Source organism: Sceloporus occidentalis, unplaced genomic scaffold, assembly GCF_023333645.1.
Source record: "Sceloporus occidentalis isolate IW3139 unplaced genomic scaffold, rSceOcc1.0.p SCAF_4, whole genome shotgun sequence".
Lineage (NCBI taxonomy): Eukaryota > Metazoa > Chordata > Lepidosauria > Squamata > Phrynosomatidae > Sceloporus > Sceloporus occidentalis.
Window position 1 is genome coordinate 127,599,908 of NW_028316984.1, and position 27,369 is coordinate 127,627,276.

Sequence of the window (27,369 nt, forward strand, 5' to 3'; positions counted from 1 at the left end):
CTATGTAATCCTGGGATTTATAGTTTTACTAAGTCTTTAGCCTTCTCTGCCAAAGAGTGCTGATACCCCACAAAAGTTTCTACAGTTTAGATACACCGCTGGCTGTGAAGAGACAATTAGGCAGAGCAGCTAAGAAAAAAGTGGGGAGGGGTTCATGAGACCATGCTGCTGTATCTTAAAGTGGGGACATATCTAAAATAGATCACACAAGTCTTAGCTCATAGGTTGCTTGACTAGCACTGTGGTCAGGTTACCATGAAGGTATTACCATTCCTCGGGAGTTCCCAAGCTTTGCATACGGCAGGATGCAATTCCTTTTTGTTGATGACCTTTACTTCCAATGAACTTCACTTACGATAATGGCAGGTAACCAAGGCCAGACCATGACATTTTAGTGCCTGAGGCAGAAGACAAGACAGTGACTTTTGGCCACTCAGAAGAGAACTTGCAGTTGAATTCTATTTCAGGACTGGTAATGGAATAGCATATTGCATCATGTCTGAAAGAGCAGCTAATTTTGGGGTACCGGTGAGGTTTGTGTGACATACAAAGCACTTTCTTCTAACAAGCATGGAACATCAGGGAGTTCATGGCAGACAATCTTTTTTTTTAAATTGCTGCCTCAAAAATCTGCTACCTGAGGTAGTCACCCAGCTCCACCCAACGGTAGGTCAATCTGAAGGTAGCTTAAAACACTACTTTTCTGATACCCTTATTCCTGGCTTGCTCATTGCCAGTCATATTACTAAACTACATATTAGACTGAGTGCTCACCATAGTGATACATGTATGAAAAACCATCAACATGACTGAGCTTTAACATCTGAACAAACTGCACTACGTGTATTCATTATTCACTCACTGCTCCTCTCCTTACAAGCAATTCATTTCTGCTGATTAATACAATAAACAAAAAGCTAAGAATCTGATTAAAAAACAAAGGGTTGAAAGAGCAAAAGTGTGATCATCAAGGGGCAGTGTGTGTGTGTGTGTGTGTCTGTGTGTGTGTGTTAAGAGATAGATTTCTACCACAACATAAAATATTTTGGAGCACCTACTCCAACAGCACACTGTTCCCATGAGGGCAACATCTGTCTTCTACATTCCCCTCAGCCCGTGTTCAACAAATTAATGTTCATAAAGGATCTGAAGGAAGAAAGTTATTTGCTATAGAATTGTTATAGCTGGGCTCACTTTAAAAAAAAAAAAAAAAAACACCTCATTACCAGGCGCTTCTGAATCAAAATTAACAAAGCTGAAAAGTGGTGCTGATGATCAACATTTTCTGAAAAGCCATCATCGTACGTACAAGTCATTATCAATTTTCAAGAACAGCCTCAGGGTGGACAGTGCTATTATAACCCATTACACTATCTGAAACTTCTACATCCTTATCGGATTAGACAGTTTCCATAAATTGTTCCTTCAGCAATGTTTTATTTGAACAAGCAGTGTTATATACTACGCTGTACAGAGCTTGCAATCAGTAATAATTTATTTAAGCCCATGTTAATAGCTCAGACTCTTCACTTGAGAAATATTACCAGAATCAATACATTTCTTAGGATTTTTCTTTAGTTAATACCTGTTTTACTGTTTTCCTCTCATTAGGTACTAGCAACAGCAATAGCAAGTACATTTCTATACCTCTTACCAGTGCACTTAATCACTCCCTAAGTGGTCTACCTTGTGTAAGCTTATTACCCCCAACAAGCTGGACACTCATTTTAGCAACCTCAGAAGAATGCAAGCCTGAGTTGAGCTTAAGCCCCTGGCTGGTATTGAACTTGCAAACTTGCAGTTTGTGAGTGAGTGGCTGCAGTACAGGCAATTTAACAATTGGGCCACCAGGCCTGTTACTTCCTTTCTTCTAAAGCTGCCCGTTTTCCAAGCTTATGAAATCTGAAACCAAATATAGCTTTAAATACAGAATATTTTCATTTGGTTACATCTTCCAATATATACTTTGTGTGTGTGTGTGTGTGTGTGAATATTCATTCATGTTGGACAAATTAGGAAGCCAGTGTTTCAAACTCACAAGAGAATTAACATTACATCAATTTGGTTCCCCACCCCCACTGCCCCTTTCTTCTCCTGATCGTTGCTATGGCAACTGCACAGTCGCGACAACGATCCAGCCCAAAAAGGATCTCCAAAATGGAGCTCGTTCCAGCAACACCCCCAAGCCGCTGTAAGTGCCTTGGGGTGGTGCAGTGACGTCACACATGTGCCATGCTGTTTGGATGCAGTACGGGTGCAACATCATTGACATGTGCGTTGTGTAGATAGTGCTGCATAACATACTAGGTTTACAGAGTGTGTGGATGATGTGCATTCCAGAACCCTAGAATTAGCTTCAGGCCACCACAAATTGGTGGTCTGTACTGGGCCATAAATACTATTTCTTCTCTGAAGATGCTATCCACAGCTGCTAGTGAAACATCAGGATAAACTCTTCTAGAACATGGCCTTATAGCCTGAAAAACCCATAAAAAACCCTGTCTTAAATTGTTAAATTCACCACAGATATAGCCAGTTTAAGTCATACATTTGAACACACTATTTACACTCATGGTAGGAATGGAAATTGTGTACCCTCCAGATGTTTTTGAACTTTTAATCTAACTATCCCTATTTAGCATATGGAATATTGGCTAGTGCAGTCCAACAACATCTAGACAGCTGTATGATTTCCAGCCCTGATCTATGGTGATATCATAGCCTTGTAGCCTTACAAAGGATTTGAGACAAACTAGATCTCAAAAACAAGAGCATTTTGTTTTGCTAATGGAACTGAAAGTTTGTGTCCTGGACTGAATCTCCCAGCATCTTCATGGCCAGAAGGAGGAGAGGCCTGCCTGCATGAATACCTTTCCATACCATCTGAACTAAGGACAACAACCACAACATCTTGACAAAATGCAGGCCTATGACTGACATCATTTTTTTCTTTTTCCTCTATAGTTATTAACACCTCTGACTGATTAAGAAGCTAGTGGAGCTTCGAAAGCTTCCAACATTTATAATATGCATTTTGTATGCACATAAGGTTCCTCTCACTCACTGTGTTGCCCTCAAACACTGTCTGCACCACTTTCCATCATCTATAGACCCTTCTCTCTTCAAGACTGGTAATGATCAGCCTATTCTCACTATGTAATCTTTCACACCTTCCTTTCTGCTAGCTTCATATGGTTCTTAGGGTTGCATTAATTCTGTGTGTTTGCATGGATCTTGAACATTACTAAACTAAAACTCTCTTATTCATTGAAAACATAGTTTCTTGACAGTATTGATATACATGTGTGAAAAGATCCCCTTAAACTACCCACCTCTCACAGGCCTCCTTTTGAACTCATAATTGCCCCCAAATACCAAGGAAATGCTGACATGGCTTTTGGGGACCCCAGGCCCACCACCTTTTAGCATGCTATTAATAGGAACCAGACAACAGTTGCTAATTGAAAATGAGGTCCAAAACACACTGCAGAAATAATCCAGTTCAAGACCACTCTAACTGGCTCAGTGCTAGGGAATTCTGGGAATTGTAGTTTATTGTGATACCAGCGCTCTCTGAGAGAGAAGGCTAAATGTCTCACAAAATATAGTTCCCAGAATTCCCTAGCACTGAGCCAGATTAGTTAAAGTAGTTTAACCTGGTTTATTTCTGCAGTATGTTTTGGACCTGAGAAATGAAAGCTAATGATTGAAATGAAGAGAGAACCTCATTTTGACCCATTTTCTAGGACCTGTAAGATAACTTGAGGGATAATTCTAAGATTATCATGATATTTACTATAATATGGCTAAAGAGCAAAGGAGAAATATTATTGCTAGAATTACCCATTACCGTCCCAGAAGTGGGAGGGAAAGGGCCTTGTAGCCAGTTTATATTCAAAAATAGACATATAACATATGTACTTCAGATGTCCATTGAGAATTGTATGAATCACTCCTCAGCTATAAGGAATTCATCACTGACACTGGGAACAAAAGCATAAAAGAAGGCAGGTCTTCAAATCAAGCAAAGCTACCAAAATGTTGTACGGTCTCTGTAACATTCGCCAGTTAACAGTCTGGCTGCAGCTCTTTGAACCAGCTGAAGTTTCCAAACACTCTTCAAAGAACCCCCAAGTGGAGCATGTTGCAGCAGTCCAAACAGGATGATAACTAAGGCATGTATCACCACGGCCAGAGCTGGCATCTCAAGCACCAGGCACTGTTGGGCCACAAGGCTTAAATGTGATAAAGCACACAGCCACTGCAGAAACATGGCTTCCATATTCAAAGCTGAGACTAGAGTGTAGCCTCAAACTGTAAACCTGGATCTTAGAGTGAGCGTAAACCCGTCTAAAACAGTCTGAATCCCTATTGCCAGATCTACCTTCCAATTGATCAGGAGCACCTCTTTCTTGTCTGGATTATGTTTTAATTCATTTGCTCTTATCCAGCCCATTGCTGATGACAGGCACTGGTTTAGGACCAGGGCTAGGCAGCACAAATCTAAATTTAAATAACAACCTTGGGGGTGCATTCTAAATTAAAAGAGAATTCAAAAGGTGGGGGAGAGACAGAAGATTAAATTGTGTCACAGCACCCACCATGTGAATGCTACAATATGAACAAACACAACCCTGCTCCAGTAGATATAAATGGAACTAATAAGATAAATCTCTTAAAGAAAGCAAGGTGAAAGCTATAAAAACAACATCTTAAATAAAAGAAAAGAAAAAAGAAGCAAGCTAGAGTGATATAGGTAACGAGCATAAGAAAGCAAATGGCATGATCAATGATCAGAAGTCAATGTCCACAAATCAAAAATCCAATGAAAGTGAAGGGGTGGCTAGGCCCCATATACCCTCTGGCTCTGTCCCCATCATATATAGTGTTTTGGTGTACAGTGCCACTCACAACCACCTCTGGTCTCTGCCCCTGGAAGCCATCAGAAGTGTACCTTCTTCTGCAGTGTAATTTGCCATGCAGGCACAAGTATCCATGCTTCTTTGGATTCTTCACTTTTCACATGAGCAAATAAATGAGGTCAAAGTGTGCTGAACCTCAAGATTTTTCTTAAAAGAGAATGATGGATGTTACTCTTTTGTTATTATGCAATAATTCATAAGGAACTGTGGATCCTATGTCCTAACTTTCTTGAAGCTACGTCTTGCTTTGGCCATTAGTTTTCACTGTAATTTTGAAAACAGCTTCTTAGTTTAGCCTAATTTAGCTTAGTTTAGCTTAGTTTACCTTAGCTACTCTTTTCCATTGCTGTGTATCTTTCTTTCTGCCCCCCCCCTTCCTAAATATCTCATTTAGCTACATTAAGTGATGGCAACTGGGAAGATTGCAAAGATGCCCATTATAAAAGCCAAACATTTATCAGAGGACTCTTTTTGTTCCTAAAGCAGTCATTAAACTGCATTACAACCATAGCAGATCAGCCCTGGGCTGCTGAAAAGCAAATTGGACATTAATTGCTGCATTTGAGTGCTTTCTCCTGCACAATTATCTATAATAATATTACCATAAAGGCCTCATAAAAGGTGCAATCCACTGTCTTCCACCTACTAAGAAAATAAACATTTTCACCTGCAAGTTGCATCCAATTATAGTGTACCCAACATTTCATATAGCCTCCAGGGTATAAAAATAGGAAAACTGATCTCAATGAAGATTTTTTTTTTTATTTGTTTGCTTTGGCATACATGCTGGCATGTCTGAGGTAACCTACAAACAACTGAAGTAGGTCCATCAACTGACATTCCCTTGGCTGTAGAGAGCCCTGTAAGTATCAAGTACCAGCTACCTAATTGCCTATAAATCATGTTAATCCATAATACATTCATCTAACACACTATAACATAATCATTGAAATGCTGCATGCTATCTAAGTTCTAGAGTTAGTGTATCACATATTTTAGAAAGTGTGTTATTCCCTATAACATATGTCAGTAGTTACGAGAAGAGCAAAAACACCCTCATGTCTTTGGTAAAAAAAGGTCAAATGGAAGCACCTCTACTTGAATACCAAGAACTGAGGCCCTTACCTGTTTCCCATGAAATAGAGCAATGCATCGTAAGAGGACATGTACAGAGCCTTCTCTGCTGTGGTCCCACAGTTATACAACAGTCTCAGACATCCAGCTGGCATCAACAATTGGGTCATTCCAGCATCATTAAAACCCCTGGGGCATAATTGATCTTATTCAATTTGTAGATGTGTTATGGTCATCATTGTTTTAAATTGCAGTCGGAAGTGGAAACAAAATGGCAAAGAGAAAGAAATAAGATTGAATTAGGACCACTTTATTAATTGAACCATTAGTATCTGCAAAGGAATGAATGTGTGGGAAACACACTCAATTCCACAGGCCGAATGGCTGATCCTGAGGGCGGATTCCCCCCAGATTGTCAGGTGAGGAAAATGGGCTCCACCTCAACCCATCTAGCAATATTCACTATGGTGGGAAAGACAATCAATTACTATCAACATCCCTGGCCTAGGCTTGACTGCTTCAGATGGATGCTAACAGTGATTAGACAGGGCTGACCATATCCTGAATACAGGCCACAAAGAGCTACAGCAGGCCCCTAGCATGACTTATCAACCCTATATGGCACATCTAGAAGTCTACCACAATCCTACAATCCCACACATTCAGTTTAACATTGGTCAAATTAGCCTATTTAACAACTCTGCAAAAATTAATTCAAACCTTATGACATCTGTGCAGGGTTGTGGGGTGAGGTGTGGTTGGGTGGAATTGCCCAAGCAGGGAGGCAAAAATTCCCACTTAGCCTCCACACAGATGACCAGCTAATCTTAAACAGGTCAGGGGTGGCTGGAAGGGGGCCAAGAGACAAAAAGACTGCTGCTGAGGAGTGCTCTAATTCAAGTAATACATATGCAGGCCCGCTGGGTGAAACAATTGATAGTGCCAGCAAGGGCAGTAAATCACCAGCACCCAGAAAGTGTCCTTGCCTATGAAAGTCTGTCCAGAGGAATGTGTTTGTCAAGCAGCCCAATTCAGGGATACAAATGAGCAGTGATGTCAACACTGTCCAAGGGTCAAAGAAGCCAAAAAGTCAAATGCGTGAATGGCAGGAGTCCAGAAACATGAATGCTGGCCCAGAAGTAGGCAATTGTTTCCAGCATGAGGCTTGGGCAGACCCAGCTCTTTTCCTTTTTTTTATTCAAGCAGTAAAATGTCTTCCCAATTTCAAATTAGTCAAAAGTCTCTCATCATTTTTTTTCTTTGTATGAGTTTCTTTTTAAAAGACTAAATCCAATTTCATTTTCTCCAAATAATGAAATACTTCTCTCCTTTTTTGAAGCATATTAAGCCCCCAGACATTCTACCAAAAAATAATGTGTGTGTGTGTGTGTGTGTGTGTGTATTTACAACACCATGATCTTGACCTCTGATGTCTTTTCATCTTCTAAAACCAAACTTTCTTTTTTCTCACATGCTGTGTTTCATCAAATATATTTCCATATTTTTTCAAGAAATCTTTGACCTTTGAAAGCATGTTTATTCCAAAATTTCATTGTTTAAATCTGAAAGAAATCCTTTCTAATTACTCTCATCTAAAAGGTTTCTATTGTTGCTTGAACTTAATCATCTAGAAGACATAATCCCTTCTTTTTCTCAAAATTCTTGAGGTGTCTCCTGAAAAAGCATAATTTCCTAGCTATCAATCACCAGCTTCTTCTGGAATACTTTGTCTGCATCCACATAGCAGAAATAATGCACTCCCTAGGCTAGCAGATGTGAACTCCATTACTACTTTAAAAAGTTTCTGTGCCCAGTTCCAAATTCTCTTTGTTCAAGAAAGCTGCGTTATCTTACCTTCTTATCTTTCCTTCCCTCCCTAAGTATGTAGTACAGGTTGAATCTCACTATGTGAAAGTCCAAAATTCAAAATATTCCAAAATTCAAAATTGTCCATATGGGTGGCTGAGATCGTGACACTTTTGCTTTCTGACAGTTCAATGTACACAAATTTTGTTTGATGCACAAAATTATTAAAGATATTGTGTACAAAATTAAGTTCAGCCTATGTGTATTAGGTATATACAAAACATAAATCATAAGCTTATCACACAGACCCTGGAACGTGCTTGTAGCGTTACAAAAGGGGGTGTGATGGGAATGGGAGGCGGCACAGAACGCTGTTTACCACACAGGAGAATGCCACCACCGGTGGAAGTTCCCATTGCATTCCAGATGCATCTCAGATGGGGTGATTTTCAGGAACGCTTCTAAACCATTCCTGAAAATCACCCCCTCTAGGACACAACTGGAACGTGATGGGAACTTCCAGAAGCAGCGATGATGGCATCCTCCTGCATGGTAAACAGCGTTCTATGCCACCTTCCATTCCCATCACACCCCCTTTTGTAACACGACAGGCTTGTTCCAGGGGCCTGTGCAATAAAGCCCTCAGTGTCATGTTTAGACTTGGATCCCATCTCCAAGATTTCTCATTATCTATATGCAAATATTCCAAAATCTGAAAAATTTCCAAATCCAAAACACTTCTGATCCCAAACATTTCAGATAAGGGAGACTCAACCTGCACAGCAAGCAAACTTAACTGTAAATGATGGACATGCAGTGGCTTAGCAATTATGAGCTCATTTGGCCATAACCCTAATATTTTACACATGAATGTCAATAACAGCAGTAATACATTTTTCCGACTATCTGGCCTAATGGATTAAAATATTTATGATAAACATATTGCCTTCCTTAGATTTCAAAACAGAATGACAATTTTGTTTAAAATGTTTCATATTAGGCTCCCACTAATCTTTTTTGAGTCTAAAAATGATCCAATAATCTTTATTGCTGGAGACATGAATGATAGAACAGGACAAAATAATTATGGAAAAGATACAAAAATGATATCAGATGATTTTTTTTCCACTGTAAGGAATTCTAAAGACCCTCAGATTAATAAAAAGTGGTCAATATCTTTTTGCTATTGTTTGTACATTTCACTTATTTATATGAAATGGAACAGACAGGATACCAAAATCAGAGCTGTATACATATATTAGTGTGAAGAGTAAGAGTGTGATAGATTTTATGGTCCTCTCTCAGTCAGATGTTTCTTATTCTGAGGACTTAAAAGTTTGCATTAGGCAGACACTGAGCATATGCCCATTCAATTATTGTTTCTTTCCCAGTTAGAGCTATGGCTACACTGACAGTCTCTACAGACAAATTATGACCTCAGGAAGAAAAAAGTTTGTCCTTTTTGTAACTGTGAAAGAAGAAATATATTTATTTTTCAAGTCCCCCAGAATATTGTCCCAAACCCCCAATCCATTCATGATTAGAGCTGGTTTGATGTGCAGTGTGCTCTCTGGAAGTTTATTTTAGCAAAAGCTATATGAAAACAGAGACAAGAAGTATTTTTAATACCTTTATATATCAACACAGAAAGAATACAAACCTGTTGTGCTTTAAAAAGAAAACCATATATGGAATTGGGCCTGGAAATTATACAAATGGACTCAACTATTCTTCAACATTTGACTCAAAAAATATTCTCCAAGGGGCCAAAAAGACCAATTTGTCACTTTTATAGACTTCAGTTCTGTCTTTGACTCCAGAGATGGAAGGTGTCTGTAGGAAAAGTTAGGTGCACTTAATAGAAATGTTTCCTGGCTTTATAGTGTGGACGTGAGGATGCAGCACCGGGGGAGTACTGTGATGGTGCTGCGAGTGGTGTCACGCCACCTTGAGGATGGAGCTGGGGTGTGCATCCTGTAGATACTACACCCTGACTCCTCCCCCAGCCCATAAGGCCAGCATGTACAGGGGATTAGAGTCAGAGTTGGGGGAAACTGAATATTATCAGAAACTATACCAATAGATAGAGAAGTACAACAAGGGAGTCTCTTGGCCTCCTTCCACATTATTTACAACCACAATGTCATACAAGAAATGTGTAGCTTGGAATATTTACATGCTACAATATTAGATGTAATAATAATAATAATAATAATAATAATAATAAATGCATTTATATTTTCCGCCTCTCCCTGCGGATCGAGGCTGGATTACATCAAATAAAATAGATACAAATTACAAATACAAGGATACAATCAATAAAATACTGATATTATTAATAAAATTACATAACAATCATAGCAAACATGGCAGTCATAATCAAAGGAGTGGAACCTTTCATTTAATAAGGCTCCTATACAGGGCCGGGTGGATAAGCCCACTGGAAGAGATCTGTTTTAAGTGCCTTCTTAAAAGCATCTAAGGTGGTAATGAGACAGATCTCTTCTGGTAGGCCATTCCACAGTTTAGGAGCAGTGGCAGTGAAAGCTTTATGGGAAGTCATTGTTAATCTAGTCATTTGATGTTCTAATAGAGTCTTCCCAGATGTTCTGAGAGTGCGGGGTGGATTATGTAGAGAGAGGAGTTCCCTCAAGTAACTCGGGCCCAAGCCATATAGGGCTTTAAAGGTAATGACCAACACCTTATACTGCACCCGGAAGCTAATCAGCAGCCAGTGAAGAGATTTTAACACAAGTGTTATGTGGTCAAACTTAGAAGTACCAGTGACCAACCTGGCTGTCACATTTTGTACCAATTGAAGCTTCCAAACTTGGTATGAGGGTAGCCCCATGTAGAGCACATTAAAGAAATCTAAATGAGAGATTGCCAGTGCATGTGCCACTGCTTCAAGGTCCTTTTGGTCCAAGTAGGGACGCAGTTGGGGTATCAACCGAAGTTGATACCAAGCATTCCTGTCTATCACATCTATTTGAGATAACAAGTGTAGGAACAAGTCCAGGAGTATTCCCAAACTACGAACTTCATCCTTTAGGGGAAGTGTGACCTCATCCAGGCCTGGTCGACAAATCTCCTTCCCTAGACTTGGGGTACCTATCGTGAGTACCTCCATTTTCTCTGGATTCAGCATGAGTTTGTTTTCCCTCATCCAGCTTGCAGTCCCTTTATATGATGATGATGATATATCTATGATTTTCACTTCATAATTTGCGACGTAGACTGAGAAAGTATTGACATGGGTACATCTAGTTATTAACTATGCTAATACAAAACTGATTGTTTTGCTAAGAAGAGGAAAATCCAAAAAAAGGAAACAATGAAAACCGAAGGAACAGAAATATAATGTTAATAACCTGCAACTTGGGTTCGATGCCAGACTTCCAAGTCATAGTTGGATACAGCCAAACTGAAATCCTCACAGTCACTACAGTCTTTTACTTGCTGTTTCAAATTCTAAGGTGGCAGTTTCATTGTATGAGCATTGGAAATACAGTCGCCCCTCCATTTTTGCAGGGATACATTCTGGACCCCTCTATGAAAATGGAAAAATGCTTATATTCAAGCCCCATTGGCTTGAATGGCTGCACGCTCCTGCACATGCCATTTTAGCCAATGGGGCTCACCCCCCTGTGAGTAATCGAGACTTCAAGTCAGCGAAAATGAAGGGGCAACTGTATATTCAAAGAACTGGCCCCACAACTGTTGTATAGTGCAGAAACATGAGGGCATCTAAATATCCTTTCTTTGGATATTGGGCAGAACTCTTCTGTAAGAACTCTGTTAGCTGTCCCTCAAGGTACATTTGCTTTTCTCAAAAAGACTGAAATAAGATTGCTTGCTATAGAAAAGTTTGCCCCTGTTTCTCTTGCCTTAAACTGGCTGAAGTTGGCCTGCATGAATGAATCTTGTTTTCCAAGGTATGTATCTAGAATAATGGTGAATTCCATCAGGAACTTCCTGATTAAATTCTACTAAAACTATCTTGCACATCTATGGAATTAATATTGAGGTTCTTCTCATGTTCTCTTCCACTGGAATTTTTTTTAAAAAAAACTGTTTCAGGAAAGAATTCATCTTTATTTGGAACCATGGGATTTTTAGTTAATCACACAAATGACCTATTCTTTACGTCATCTCTTAAATAATCTGACATTTGATTTAGAACCATACTTCCCACTCTTCATGGTAGCCCCCTTAAACAAATAATTTAGAGCTTTGTCGTTTCAATGTCCACTACCTTTTGGGGTAGGGAGTTTAATAGAATATTTAGGAGGTGGCGCAGTGGTTAAATGCCTGTACTGCAGCCATTCACTCGAAACCACAAGGTTGCGAGTTCAAGACCAGCAAAAGGGCCCAAGCTCGACTCAGGCTTGCATCCTTCCGAGGTCGCTAAAATGAGTACCCAGACTGTTGGGGGCAAATTAGCTTACTTGCTAATTAGCTTACTTGCTGTTCACTGCTATGATCTTTGGAATAGCGGTATATAAATAAAACAAATTATTAATTAATTAATTATATTTTCATACTAAAGATTCTGTATCTTTAACTGTTGAGAAGTTGTGAGTATCTCCTATTGTTTATTAAGATGCCCACTATGTAAATCCCTATGACATAATTTGTATCTGCTATGACATAATTCCCTTGCCTACATATTTTTTTCTTGTCAAAGTGATCCCCCTTGGAGATCTATATACTATTAGGAGGCAGCAGTATTTTTACTATTATGCAGATTGCTAAATTTGCTCTCATTGCTAGAAAATTAAGAGCCAAGCACCAAAATAAATAAATAAATAAATAAATGGTAAATAGAATGTTGCCTTTTAAAGCCCTTTGGACTTCTGTCAAACTGTTGGGGGTCTCAGAGTATTTTTAGTAGAAGACGAATTTTATTTTTAGTAAATTTAACTCTGAATTCAAAGGTTTTCAGACAGCAAACAGGAGTTTTTGTGATTTTGGGGGGGCTATGAGGCTGTATTCTAGAAGAGTTTATTCCTGACATTTCACCAGCAGCTGCGGCTGGCATCTTCAAAGAATGCTGGCATGGAAGAGAGTGGTGTGTATATATACTGTTGGTTGAGAGGAAGCAATTTACATGTTAATCTGTGTATTGTTCCGTGGTTGAATGGCAAGGCCTTAGGTTGTCTATTTAATTAATGTTCCATTGTCTGTTGAGAAACCCCCCTCACCCTGGGTGGTTTTCATTTGCAATGGCTCCCATAACTCAGTCTTCTAATAGTGTGTGAGGGGCCTTTCTAAATTTTTGTTTAAAACTAGAAGGGTGTTGGGGCATGGGGTGCTGAGGAATTGTGTTGGGGCCTTGTCATTCATGTGTCCTAAATCAATCCTTCATTTATACATTCAAGAGTTTAATAAGACTTAGCAAGAAACTTAAGTAACAGATACAAAATCAAGGAATTCATGATATTTATCCTTTCCTCTGATATAAGAGACAAATTAGACTTTGGAAGTAAAACGTTGCAAAGTTAATTGTGATTAATTCCTGTTTCCAGTAACTAAGGTGTAACTGAATTATTCTTGTTTTCAAGTTGGCTTATGGCAAGTCTTTGAATGAGAGAACTCCATGACATCCTGTTATTAATAGACATGTTTAGCAAGTGTATCACTAGGAGGGTGTGAGGAGTGCAGACTGTACCAGGTGACACTTCAGAGGAGGCTGTCACCCAGTGAGTTTACTGCTGTGCCTCACCAAGGATATACTGGGATTCCTGGAGAGTGAAGTTCCTGGAAAGGACCTGGTCCATCTGCCCAGAGGTAGCAGGAAGGCTGGCCAAGATCCTATCATTCCATGATAAATCCCTGGAGGCCTTTCCCATTATTGAATGGCACCTTGATCCCTTTGGAGTTGCAAACAAGGAAAGTAGACCACAAAAGTCTGAGACACAGATGAAGTCACTTCAGCTGTCCAAGTCCAACTTCTTGTTGCTTCCTCACTTCCTAAGTGGCCGAATTGACTACTTATGATGGACTACTGGCCTGGCATCTCCAAGCATCCTCAAGCATCCAAGCTTTCCCCAGCAAATGTTCCCTGAATTCACCCAATAATTTCATCCTGCCTCCTGGATTGTCTGCCCCCACAATTCAGTTACTTGCATTTCAGACCCCATTGGGGGAGCCAAAAAAGTAAGTGCATATGCATTTATCTCCCCATGGGATCAGTCCCAGGCAGCCACCTTTCCTAAGGTCTTGAGTGCACAAACTCCTGGATGCCTCTCCCTTCACAGAATGGTGCCTCTTTGGGACTTGCAAATACTTCAGGTGGACTAGAACCTCTGGCAAGCAGCAAGAAGGCCAGCCTTTCTCTTCCACAGCAGCCCAATCTAACCCTGAGGAAACATTGACCTTGCTGGGGTGTACACCAGGCAGCTGGGGGATGGGGGTGGGTGAGGTGACAGTATGAGTTATGACTGAGGTGACACCAACTCTAGTGATGCCAATGGTGATCAGCACTGGCAAACGCAGAGCTGTAACTTCCCTGATTGAATCAATTCATCCTTAATGTGGCTTTCTTCAATCTTCCACTTATCATGATTTTTTCCCAATGAGTCATCTTGTCTCATGACATGTCCAAACTACAGTATCTCACAATGATAAGTACAGTCCCCCTTAAGCCATCTAACTGTAACATTTAGTAACTTTAATAATTACAGGAGTTGGGCCTACAAAATGGTAGTGGAGAAGTATCTGAAAGTTCAAGTGCTAGCTCTTCTGTGTCTTTTGTTGGTGCATTAAAAACATTAAAAAGTAATTTAATTACTTTTGAGTAATGGGAAAGCAAATAGCTATTTTAAAGTTAATTACATCAAGTGCTTAGTATTGGCTAGGGCCTTTGGCTCTACAGCTAAATCTAATAACTGTTTAAAAGTAACTTTCAAACTCTTGAACAAACTACACATTTTAAGCAGATGTTTCAGCACAGAAAGAGTCAGTGGGGAGGCAGCCTCATTAAGCTCCACAGATGAATAAGATAGAAAATCTCTATGCAGTGGAAATCCTGAACTTTTCCAATATGTGTGAGTGTGTATGTGTACGAGGGTTAAAAGAAATAAAATGCACCCAAATTGATAGAGGTGCCACCCTAATGAAGTCATGAAATGATGGCAGAAGAAAGAATTTTTATTTAGCTTAGTCATTTTTAATATGTAGTTTTTTAATCTTACATTGTTTAATCTTGTTTTAAGGGGGTATTATGTATATATGGATGTATTTTAACCTGTTGTACGCCGCTTTGATTGCCTGGCAAAAAGCGGGACAGAAATAAAAATTTTATTATTTTATTTTATTATTATTAAAGCAGAGACATAGATGAACCAAGAATAATGGCCACTTGCTTTCCTTCATACTGAAATGAGGAGTGGGGTTGGAATGGGCTGTCTCTTCCTTTGCAATTTTCTCTCAATCCAAAGGATGAGTTTTAGCTTTGAGACTGACTGCCCCCTCAAGGGAATCAGACTTTGAAAACACACGTTCTTCTTTTAACATCAAAATCCCTTTCCTTCAGTTGAGAAGTTTAGTGTAGGACACACCCACCCAGACTCCACACACATAAACCCCGCATAGACTCCAACATATACAGATCTCTTCCATATGTGTCTGCCTAAGTATGACACTTCAGTCTTATTTGGAAACTGTTTATTAATAGTGTAAGAAGTAATTCTCCTTCATTTTGCATGAAAGCACTACTCCGTTTCCAAGACACCTATCTGGCTTCATGTTGGAAACATCAGCTATATTGCCAGAGGCAATATCTGAGGCTTAATGGTCCAATGGACTGATATGGTACGGGAAAAATCTATCCTCTTGTGCAGCATCCTGTGAGATCTCTCTATCTCACCAGCAGCTGCTGCAGTACAAATCATATTGTGTGTAATGGCATTCTGCCTTGGGGATTTATGGGGTATGCACTGCGGGCAATAGCAGTGTGGAGATGGTGACAGATCAGCCAGGAATGCATACATGTTTCCAATTGCTGGAAATCCCCACTGGGCTATACTGCAGGGGATGAGGATGAGAAAGCCTGCTTACTGCTGTCAGCCCACACACTGAACGTTTCTCTCTGCAGTGAGGAAAGTAAAACAACATTCAGCCATAATGAAAAGAGGTAAAATAGTAGCCTTGAACTATCACTTTCTGTGCTGTTCCAAAGGATGGCTCAGGGCTGATGGAAATAATAATAATAATCTGAACTCTCACAGATTTTGGCAGAGCAACTGAGAGAAAAATGCATTTCAGGGTAGGCAGAGAGATTCAGAGCCCGGTGGCCCATCCTTATGCTACATTAAGAGCTCAGAGTTCAACACAGAGTCATTACCACTCTAGAAATATCACAGAGACATGCATTTCACTAATCATAGGTGTGCTGTGACAAATTCATTTTATCTGCTACAACAGGGGAGTGACATAAGCAGAAATCACAAGGCTAATTCCTAGCTCATTTTTTCTAGTGCAGAAGTAGCCCTGTGGATGATATCCAGTCTGTGGGCTCTTTGAAACTGCACGAACATGTTATGCAACTGAACTGCTTCCCTTCTAATAAGAGAACAGAAGGTTTCTGGTTCTGCAGATTGCAGGTTGTTAAGGAATGTCATTCATTTGTGCGAAATAATCATACATTTATGTTCCCATGGGGATATCTTACTCTCATAGGGAAAAAAAGTCCTTTGGCTGAATATAGGATGTGCGTATATATTCTTAAATAACTGCCATCTGTAGCAAATAATAAGCAGGTCTGTTATTTGCTCAATATTTGTAATAAGCATAAATGCTACAACTGATTTGGATGGCTATACTTTTTAGTGATGTCCTACTTTTAGACTAAAAAAAAAGTTAATCAAAATGTCAACAGCAACAGATTCAAATCTAGTATGATGTGACAGACATTGCAAACTTTTCAATGATCCGTTGTACCATTTAGAACTGGGAAACAAAGCCGTGGGTGCCATGACACGTCAGAATCCTTCAAAATTCTAGCTCATCATGCACCAAGCAAGTATATTGGTTCCTTTTGCCTAATCACTCCTATGCAGAATGCAAACCGATAAATATACCATAGACCACTAATTTTGAGTTTCTGGTTTGTCTTACTGCCATAAGCCAGAGAGCTAAACTTGCCATAAACAACATTTTTTTCTGATTTGTCAGGCAAGAGACAAGCCAGAGAGATGCTTCACACTGGTTTGTAAAACACCCTAAAGAACCAAGAACCAAAGACCTATGGTTTCTTTAGGCATTCTCACTGCAGGTCATGTATATTATGTATTAATAGGGATTTAATTCTTCACTAAGGGATTAAATAGATGGCCCTGAAGGGGCAACTTGAAGCCACCCCCTCTGAGAATTGGGGCTGCGGCAACTGCATGCCTCAGCCCCAGTCTGCTTTTTTGCCAGCCGAAAAATGAGTGGTAAAGAGCCACTTCTTTTTGGTTAGGCAAAAGGTGACTTTTCTGCCCTGCTGCGGCTGGAAGTGCATGGAACTCTGATGGTGTATAAAGGCAGCTGTCCAACTGACGGAACTGGCTGTGTTGCTGCTTGGGGGCGGGGGGTGGGGAGGAGAAGCTGCTGGCAGAGGGAACCTCCAGGTCCGGAAGCCCAGCATGCCTCTCTCTGGCATGGCCATGCTGCCATTGGTTGGTGGGAGGTGGAAAGGGAGGCCCTTCCTGCCCAGCACCAGGACTACAATTCTTAGAGAGTTATGGGCAGGAAGTGCCACCCTACTGGCAAAATGGGTCATCAATCAATATCAGATTGGTTGATAACAGATCCAGACCTCATGTTTTGTGGGCCAACCCTACATTTCAGCTGTTGCCAATAAAGTTGTGGCCTTTTCCTTACAAGTCGGCATAGTGTGGTATTTCTTGGGGCCTCCCCTCCATGGCAAATGCTATGCTGCCGGAATGCATGGAAACCGGCTCACATCTGAGCATGTGTTGCTGGTACCCCACACCCCCAAGCTGGCTGGAATCTGACTTTTTATGCTCGTCTGTTTAACCCCAAAGTCTCTGCAATGTAGAGATGTGTAATTTCAGCAGTTTTCTTCCAACTGTGAGAACATTTGAAACTAAACTTTGAAGTTTTGGAAGATTATTTGGAATACAAGACCTATGCACAACGTGTGGTTGTTTTGTACAGAAAACAGTATTTTCTGTGTGGAAAATACTTTAACTCAAATCTATTAATTCCTGTGCAGTTCTATTAATTTCTGTGCTCTGTGCAGAAAATACTATTTTCTATGCAAATCAACCATGTGCAAATTTTCCACAGAATAAATTCCCAATTACAGCATTTTCTTTACAGCAATTAATATTTCTGCATTGAAATATTATTTATTTTGGAATCATTGCTTGTTATTACATGGAACTCATCCAAGCTTTAGTGGACCCTGTCTTTCACAAAATGTAGATCTTACTTTGAAGTTATGGGGGTGGGGGAAGCTGATTATTCAAACAAGGATTGTGCTTATAATTGATCAAAACAAGCAAAATGTCCACAGTTATAGGGAGAATATACTTACTGAATCTTTGCTTTGATGAGAAAACTACAGACATTTGTTTGTAAGACAAAACTGACATTATGATTAGAAATAAATTGTGCTGACTAACCCATTTCCTCAAAACTGGGAGCTACAATACTGTCTCCCCTTTTTATGCAAATGTTATCTGCTATTGTTATGAAACAAGAGAAAACACTCCTGAAATAGCACCTGAAACAAACACACCAGTAATGTAGTATGATATTTCCCCCTTTCTTCCACGTGTTTTGTGACTGGAGGTGGTTTAGAAGAAGCAAATACAAAAAACAAAAAACAAAATGCAAACAAACCCCACAACTCCATGGGTGTCTGTACTTTATGTATCTAGATTTCTTTCTCACCCTATTCAAAATGCTAAGTGAATATTATAATATATCCTCATCTACTCAAATCAACTGTGTGGGTGGCTGAAACCACAAGACACTGACTTACTCAAGATGCTCCATGGCTAAGGAGGACTTTAAGTTCAGGACTCTTATATTCAAATTCCCTGTATAGTATTGTAATAACTGTTTTATATTTATGAGCCTTCAACACAATGTTCTGCATGGATTTGGCACTTCTGCAGAAGAACATATGTGTGCTTATTCACAAAGAGAAGTATACCTCTTGAGCTCACAAAACATGTTGTCTCATAGTCAAATATTGAGGAAAATGTCCTGTTTTAAGTTTCATTTATTAATACTGAACTTCCATTAGCGGTGCCAGGTTTATGAAGGCTCATTCCTCCATGCAACTCATCACTTGATACGGCAATCAAGTACTGACTGTAACATGCTGTATACGTTATTCCTCTTCAATGGCTCTTTTGAAATTATGAAAAAATGTGTATGGGTTCTGGTTGCTTATTTTCTATTTAAGGGGGAAAGGGGACATCCCACATAAAATGCTCTGTTTTTTATGCCTGTTTGAAAAGGCAGCCTGGGGGATTGCAGAGAAAATAAGAGATTTACTATGACCCTTTGGATTCCCCCATAGCTTGTGAGCTTCTTTGCTTTTTCCAAGAATCCATCAAGGTTCCTGCTTTTCCTGTCTTCTTCTATTCCCCCCTTAATTTTAGCTACCAATGCTGATATAAAATTGTGCCAATTATGCAGCTGCTCTTAAAAACAAAAGGCAATGGTTAAAACTGAGTGTCCCAGATATACACACCATATAAATGAATATTCTATTTTTCAGATGGGCATTTTTGAAATTCTTCTCTAAAAATTTACAGTTGTTACTTAAGGAATGATAACTCCTGAATATGTTGATGTATTTGGATGTTTGTTTGGTTTTTTCCATGCTAAATCCAAATCAAAGCTAAGAAAAAGAAATAAACATATAGACACAAAGGAAGAAAGAAAAGTAATAAAGAGGCAAGATTCACAGCAAGGCTCTCAGAATATGGATTAGCATGTGAGGATACCTTACCATATTCATTAATTATACTGACAGTTTTAAAAGATGCTACAATAGAAATGTTTTTGAAATTTGTCCTTATTCTTGCCAACATGCTAGAATATTTCAGACACTTACCATTATTACTGCAGAAGTTACTAGAGGATATGGTATAGAGAATTGTTTCAAAGGCACTGTAATGGCAACCAGTTGTTTTCAGCAACAGCAGCATACTCAGTATAGAGTACTTGCAGAAAGTAGATTAAAAAAAATATGGGGACACATTGTTGCTCTCAGTCCACTTGTAGTTTCCTCCTCCAACCTCCTCCTGTTCATTTTCTTTATTTTGAGATGTCTAGAGTTTTAAAGAAGTTGATGTCTGTGTAAGCTTGATAGCAGGAATTCATTACTTTATAATGACATTTTAGTGCTTGTTTTAATCATTTCAAGTGATATTATTTCCTATGGGGAAGGATTGATTCAAATAACAGGAGGTTCATTATCAGGGTAAAGGCATTCTTTTCACATACCCATATATGCAAAACAGTGATAAACTACAGGTTAGTAAGGACATAGAAAAATTAAAAGCTGTGGAACTGTAAGACTGTTTTTCTCATTAAATTAGTGAATGACAATGAATATAATTTACCAGATCTTAATGTATGAAGCCAGAGAATGTTACCAAAGTCATAGTATAATTACATAGAATATAATTACAAGTGATAAACTGGTATCCTAGCAGTTATAGAGAGAATAAAGTATGTGTGGTGCTCATATAAGTATTCACTTTGCTTGTACTACAAAGGGTGGACAGACACTTTGGTCTAAACCTCTGTGGGATTTTCCTATCATAAAGGGAGATTTTAATTTTAAGAAAAAATGAATTATATGTAAGAAACCAATTTTTTGATGTGTGGTTTCATTGAGTGGGGGGGGGGGACACTGTTTGATGAGTAAGTGCATGGAGAAAACAGTTAGTGGAATGTCACGAGAGCAGAGGCAATTTTTGCCAGGCAATCAAAGCAGCGTACAACAAGTTAAAATACATCCATATATACATAGTGCCCACCCCCTTAAAACAAGATTAAACAGTATAAGTGTTTAGGAGGCATATGATAAGTGCAGTCCATAGGCCAAACAAGCAAGAAGATGTTCAGGAACTGAGGTCCCTGGAGGCAGGATCTGAAGAAAGACATATATCTCCATTCTTGCAGACAGTTTGGGTCAAGAAATTCCAGAGATGGCATGAGTACAGAGATGCTTTTACTTGTAATCCACCTTGATTTCACAAGGAAAAGGTAGAATATAAATAAATTGTATTATTATTATTACAGCCTTTCTGTCTGTCTCAGCTCCTAAATCTTCTCTGAGGAAAGGGAATCATAATAGATTAGTATTTGGGTTTGTAGTCTTTCGCTTCATCACAGATAGTTCCCTGATCAATCTAATGGAAACTTTGAACAAATGCAGCTAAAGATAATAGATCTTTGGATATAAAATATTAACAGTTGTTAGGAACTTTAAGTCTTAGTGGTATATGTATAGCTACAATCAGAAGGTTCTCAGCTACTGGGTTATATAGTGCTGTCTATCAAGAAAGGGTTATTCTTTATAAAAATGCAGTAACTACTTGCTTTCTCTGGTCTGGAATTGTATGTTCATATGACCCCATGAGCTCTCCTGTGTATCTGTGTTTGAGGGTTTAAGTCACAGCCTTATCGTATCACACACTCTACTTCATGCCTGTGTGAGGCTTTGCTGGACATGGGTTATTGAAACGGTTCCAATTCAGGAGTTGAAAATTGTCATTTTAAAGAAGTGCACAGCCTGATAAAGGACATACACATGGAGCTTTGTTTAGACAAGGAGTAAATAAAGTTCCCAAAAGTTCTTATTCATATAATCTAGATGAGATTATTTTCCAGTCATAATGTTCAGATGAATTACTAACTTCAGTGTCATTTTACAATGAAGTTTTTATTTTGCTTGGAATGTAAGACAACTTGCAAGCATGTACAAGTTGCCAAACAGACCTGGAACATGGAGCTTTCCAGCATATGACAGTATAGAAACCAAGCTATTGGAAAGATTCTATGCTGTGAGTATAATCAGCACCATTTTAGGCGTAAGGATTCCGGGGACATTTAGTCACTGTGAATGCAGGTGTCCTCAAAAACCAGGTTCCGTAATATGTAGGAAACTGCAACATATTGGTGATTGTCCTGCATCTTGCCAGTGTTGATGGATATGTTGTAGAAGAAGGGGAGGAAGAACTGCATATACATGAGGAACTCTCAAGTACTTTGGTGTGTGTGGAGATACATGGGCCTTATTACTCCCCAATAAGATCACTGAAAGCATGTATCAGGGCTTCCAAGTACCAAAGCTGAGCTTGAAAAGAAAAATAATTGGTGTTAAAAGCCCACCTTCAAATATAGCTGTGATGGGGTAAGGTTAATTTAAAATAAAGGCATCAGACTTTTCAATGGTCTATTCTTTTGACTTTAAGCTTCTATATGACAGTTTGTATAGTTGATACTTTATGAGAGGTCTATAAAAGCTCTACACTTTTTTTTAAAAAAAAAATAGAAGTCTACTGTATTTGCAGGGTTCCATGCTTCCTTTTAAAAACCCATGCCTAAATTGACTAAAGTAGCAAGAGAAACGTATACTCCTAACCTGTGTACACAAGTTGGTCCCAAAATCTAAAATATTTCTTATCCTCTCTGAGGCATCCAAGAGGCTTTTAATATCAAGTCAGTGTTATCAATTACAAAACTTACTTTCTTTAACATACAATTTTGTTTCTGGCTATGCACTGATATAACTACAGTAAGTCCTTGGTATTTGCTGGGGCTTGGCTCCAGGACTGCCCATTGATACCAAAATCCATGGATTCCAGCATTGTAAAATGGCATCCTTTATATGAAATGGCAAAATCAAAGTTTGCTTTTTGGATAGGTTTTTAAAAAAATATTTTCAAAATTTTGTTGATGGTTGAATCTGTGGTGTGGAATCCATACAGAGGGCTGACTGTACACTCATTTATTGCAAAGATTTCAAGACACACTAAAAATCTTCGAAACAATCCAGATTAGAAGGATGGTGCTGCATCCTTCTAATTAACAATTCCAGCAGTAAATGTGTTTAATACTTCAAGAAAACAGAGGTTCACTATAGCCATGTCAGGATCCATTCATACATACACATGCACATTGGCTAACTTACCACCTCAGTATTCTCCTACTTACAGTACCTTATTTGTACTTTAGAAAAGTTTTTGCTTCTACCACCAGGGGTGATTTTCAAAAACTTCAGGTCACAAAGATATTAAAGACTGTTTAATATGAGTCTGAAATCTGAGGTTCCCCCTCTTCCAGGAAAAGACCCATACAATAGGAAATAAGGCAGAAGGAAGACAAAGATCAAGAAAATTAGAGATGGTTGTGAACTGGGCAAGAGACTATTAATACAGTGCTCAGACAGAAACACTGGAATCTCTATCAGAGAACAAGGGAGATGAAAAATTGAGTTTGCATTTCTCAAGATCATGCCATGAGGCCATTATTAAGACAAAAACAGTGCTGGGTTCCTTTTCACTCTGCCCTTGCTTTGCTAAAGCAGCCCACACAAGACATATTCTCATTCTCTTGCTGACTACTCCATATGCATCTCAAGATGGCTAGCTTTGATTAATTAATCTGATTAATCTGTAACAAAATGATGGACCAATTAATCACACTTTTTAATCTGTTAAAGTGTTTCGCCTCCAAACAACAACAACCTGTAATTCTGTCTACCATCATCTGCTCCTATTTGCCTGTCATTTTGTTTTCAGAGCTCAGGAGCAACATTTGAGAAAGGAACGTAACTGATGTTTTGGAGTCAGGGGATTATTCCTCTGACCTACTGCCAGCGGAATCAACAACTGTGGCTAGGTTTGAATGTACAGGCAAAACACTGCTAGACAGTTACACTGAGATAACAAGTTTGGTCCTCTACAACCAGTTCTTTTAAAAAAAATCAAAAAAATCAGCTCCAACCATCAGCTGCATCCTGCAAATGCTAAAATGTCATATGCTGCATATGGAAGAGATAAGGTGGTGTATTTTTATCAGGGCAGATGTGGTACATTAAGACCAGGGGAATAATCAGTTTGAATGTGCTTCTCAAAAGGGAAGGCTATTGAACAAGGAACTGAATCAAATTCCTGCAGTGAAATGATGCTTCTCAAAATCCTGTTCACTGCAACAATCATCTCGGCAACAATGGCAACATTCTCTATCTATAGCAAAACTATGCAAAGAAAGACAGTTTTATTTTTCTGTTGTTGAACAGCTGATAACCTCCTAAAATTCTCTTGCAAATTATGCACAGAGGTCGAAAATTAGATAGCCTTCAAAACCCAGAGTGAATTACATTAAAAAAGAAACATATAAAGGAGGAAATTATCAATTGTTTTGCTATGTGTATACAGAAATGTAGGAAGAGGAGATTTTTAAAAAAATCCAACTTATATTTGCATTAATCATTCAACTTTTCAGTCATATTATGTACTGATAAGATAAGGGTTTGTCTAAGATATTTTCCTAACTTCAGCAAAATCTGCCTATTCTGTAGCTGTTAGTAGGGTATAAAAAGCAGAAAATCCAGAGGCAACTGTGTCCACCTCTGTCCCTGCCCCAGGCAATAAAACTACAATATTTGTATATTTCTAACAGTTTGCTTCTGTTTCATGACACCCAAAATCATCTGCCTAAGGCAGCCACCTCCTTCTGTCTAACTGTCCATAGTTACATCTTTTATTTTTAGTTTTGGGATCTTATTTACCTGATCATAGGTGGATGAAAATAAGTAAAAAGAATGTATCACTCTTAGCAATGTCTTATGTAATTTACTAGTTGCAGGGTTTAAAAATAATTTAATAAGTTGATTGCTCCTGAATCCTCCTTTACATTCTGATTACATCCATAAGATCACCTGAAAGAAAAGATTTGCGGATGAGTGGGAGAAAGAAATGATAGAATAAAACTAAAAGAGTAAAATAAAGGAGAAAGAAGGAGAAATATTTATCATCAAGGATTCAGGTATATTTCATATATAGAAACATTTCTACATGCTTCTCTTTGGATATAAAATGCTTCCAAATATATTTGCTCCATAACCCAAACAGATTTCTATACTACGGTGGGTGTAACTATAACTGTGATATAGCTTCAGGGGATGCTGAAATGTATAACAATTCAATGGGTTACTCCCAGTAGTTGTAGAAAAAGTCACAGTCCATCTTAATATTCCAGTATAAAGGCAATGGATATTGGTTGATTCAAAGGACTCTTATTCCATCTAATAGTAATTATCTATGAGCACATATAGAATTTGCATAGCAAAACTAGGTACCTTTGTGCAGACGTTATTGCAGTATTGACCACAGACCATGCCCCCAGTAGACCTGACCCATCCAGAAGGTTCATATTATCTTCCAGTTCAAAAAGCAGATGTTGCACAATTTTATTCCATTTTTAAAGGGACTCTGAAGCCTGAATGCAAACCTTCTATGGCTCACTGGGCAACCTTAAGAACTTGATATTCCCCACAGAAGCCCTGAGATCTTGGACAGTAATATAGGCCCAGTACAGACTGCCCAAAAAGGGTGATCTGCCGGTGCCTAGTTTTGCTCCACAGGGAATCCGCAGCCTCCAGACCACGGGACTTCCTGAAAAAAGCGGGTTCTTCTTGCGGAGTGATTATGATGCCACAGTGCGCCAATGACAACATCATAATGGTGCCATGAAGTGTGGACACTAGGCATCCTGCATGTAACAATGGCACACCCATCTGTACAGGGCACCGGCATTGTTACGCCCTCAGCCAACTCCTAGCACGTGACGAGGGTGCCCAATAGTCCCGTCTGTATCAGGCCATAGTTTCATCCTTATCCATGAAATACACCTTCCTTAACATAGTCTGTGTTTTAGCTAATATTCCTGAAACCTAAAATGGTATTTCCTTTCTTGTCTACAATTTTATCTATAATCTTAGTGCTTCTGTTGCCTCAACTTGGCAGCAGGAAGCCATTCCCTACAGAGAATGGAGAAGCACTTATTCTAGACGCTGTCAGGGACAGTAAAGAACAATATTTGCAGACAGCCTGTGGGTAGAGCCTGCCAGTTTCATGTGCAGGGAAAATCAAAATACCAGTTTATTAAAATGCTCCAACCACTCAAACAAGCAGTACAATATATTATTACTTTTTCTCCATAAAAAAAGTCCAATAGTATCAAACTATTAGGGCTACAGTAAGTTTGGTTGGTTGGGTGGGTGGAAGGGAGAAAGAAAGATCAGCTATATTGGTTTTATATACTATCAAGTAAAGTGCGAGCATCACCTCTGTAAGTTGTGCTCACATAACCATTTTTCTATAAGATGTATTTCTTGGTTTCAAAACAGTAGGCTCAAGTTGCTTTAAAACACTTGATTTAATCTCACAACCCCTCAGTTTTGTTGCTATATACAAAATGGTAATAACTCCAGTGCTCAGATCACAGGTTGAAAGAGGAGGCGATAAGAAGGCATACATTCTTCAAAGGTACTACAATGGTAGGGATGTTGCTTCCATTATCAACTTGTGTATATTGTAGCTTTTTTTTAGGAGAAAGGGGAATTCAAAATGAACTGTACTGTGCATGCACTGCTTTGAATACCAGAAATGGTTCTTTGAGTAAAAGCACAACAATGAACTTCTCTTATAGTGGTATTATTTTTATACAAAATGTTTAATTTGCATATTGCTAATTATTTCTTTATTCCCTGGATTTGTCTACTACTCTTAAATAGGTATTTGCAGGGTGATTGACATTAAAAAGAATAAAACAGTAAGAACAAGAATATACACAACACAGTAAATAAAAATAGATTTTTTAAAAAAAAATAAACTCACTATCAGGCTTTTAAATATCATTGGTAAATAAAAGGAATATGGAAACCACCTTCATGTGGTGTTAAAAAAATAGTGTGGCTCTCTGTGGTGGTGGAAATGCCATAAATGGAGGCACATAGCTGTAAATGGCTTTTATCCAGTCACCGTCCTTCTCTTTTTCTCTAATAATCCCATCATGGATCCTTTTCAATTGGATTTTGTCCTCTGCACTCCACAGAGATGACTCTCACAAAAATTACTGATGATCTGCTTGAGGCGAAGTCAAAAGGCATATACTCAGTTCTCATTCTCCTTGATCTCTATGCAGCTTTTGACAGTCGATCATGGTCTTTTGTTAGATTTGCTTCAGAACCTAGTATTTACTGATTTAGGGGGAATACAGACTGGCAGTTTATGCTGGTCTGCATGCACAGTAGGGCTGAGGGAGGGCGGAGTGTTTACACGTTCCTAGCCCTTCTTCCTTGGCTGGGGTGCCATCTTGGCATGCACCCATTTACACAGTACCACATCATGGTGACGTCCCTCATTTGCAGCACCCAAATGGTGCCACACATAAGGGGCATCATAGCGCTTATGGAGCCCCTGTAGTGGCGGAAATAGGAGACGTGTTTCATGGTTCCTTTTTCCACCATGTTGGCATGTCCCTATTGGGGACATGGTTGCCATGTCACAACCCAGTGCTT

The 27,369-nt window shown here is 39.0% G+C and overlaps 1 protein-coding gene across 7 annotated transcripts in view; it reads right to left on the reverse strand.

Annotated features, from left to right (window-relative positions):
* The window catches only part of LOC149314598 (leucine-rich repeat-containing protein 4C), a 1,025,265-nt gene that overhangs the window by 52,989 nt on the left and 944,907 nt on the right, over positions 1 to 27,369 (reverse strand). The window contains exon 1 of one of the 7 annotated variants that reach the window (XM_089521466.1): positions 19,885 to 19,961. The exons of the other annotated variants lie outside the window; for them this stretch is intronic. The gene's annotated coding sequence lies outside the window, so the exon portion shown is untranslated. Of the gene's footprint in view, positions 1 to 19,884; positions 19,962 to 27,369 lie in introns of those variants that run through there. 7 annotated transcript variants of the gene reach the window in all.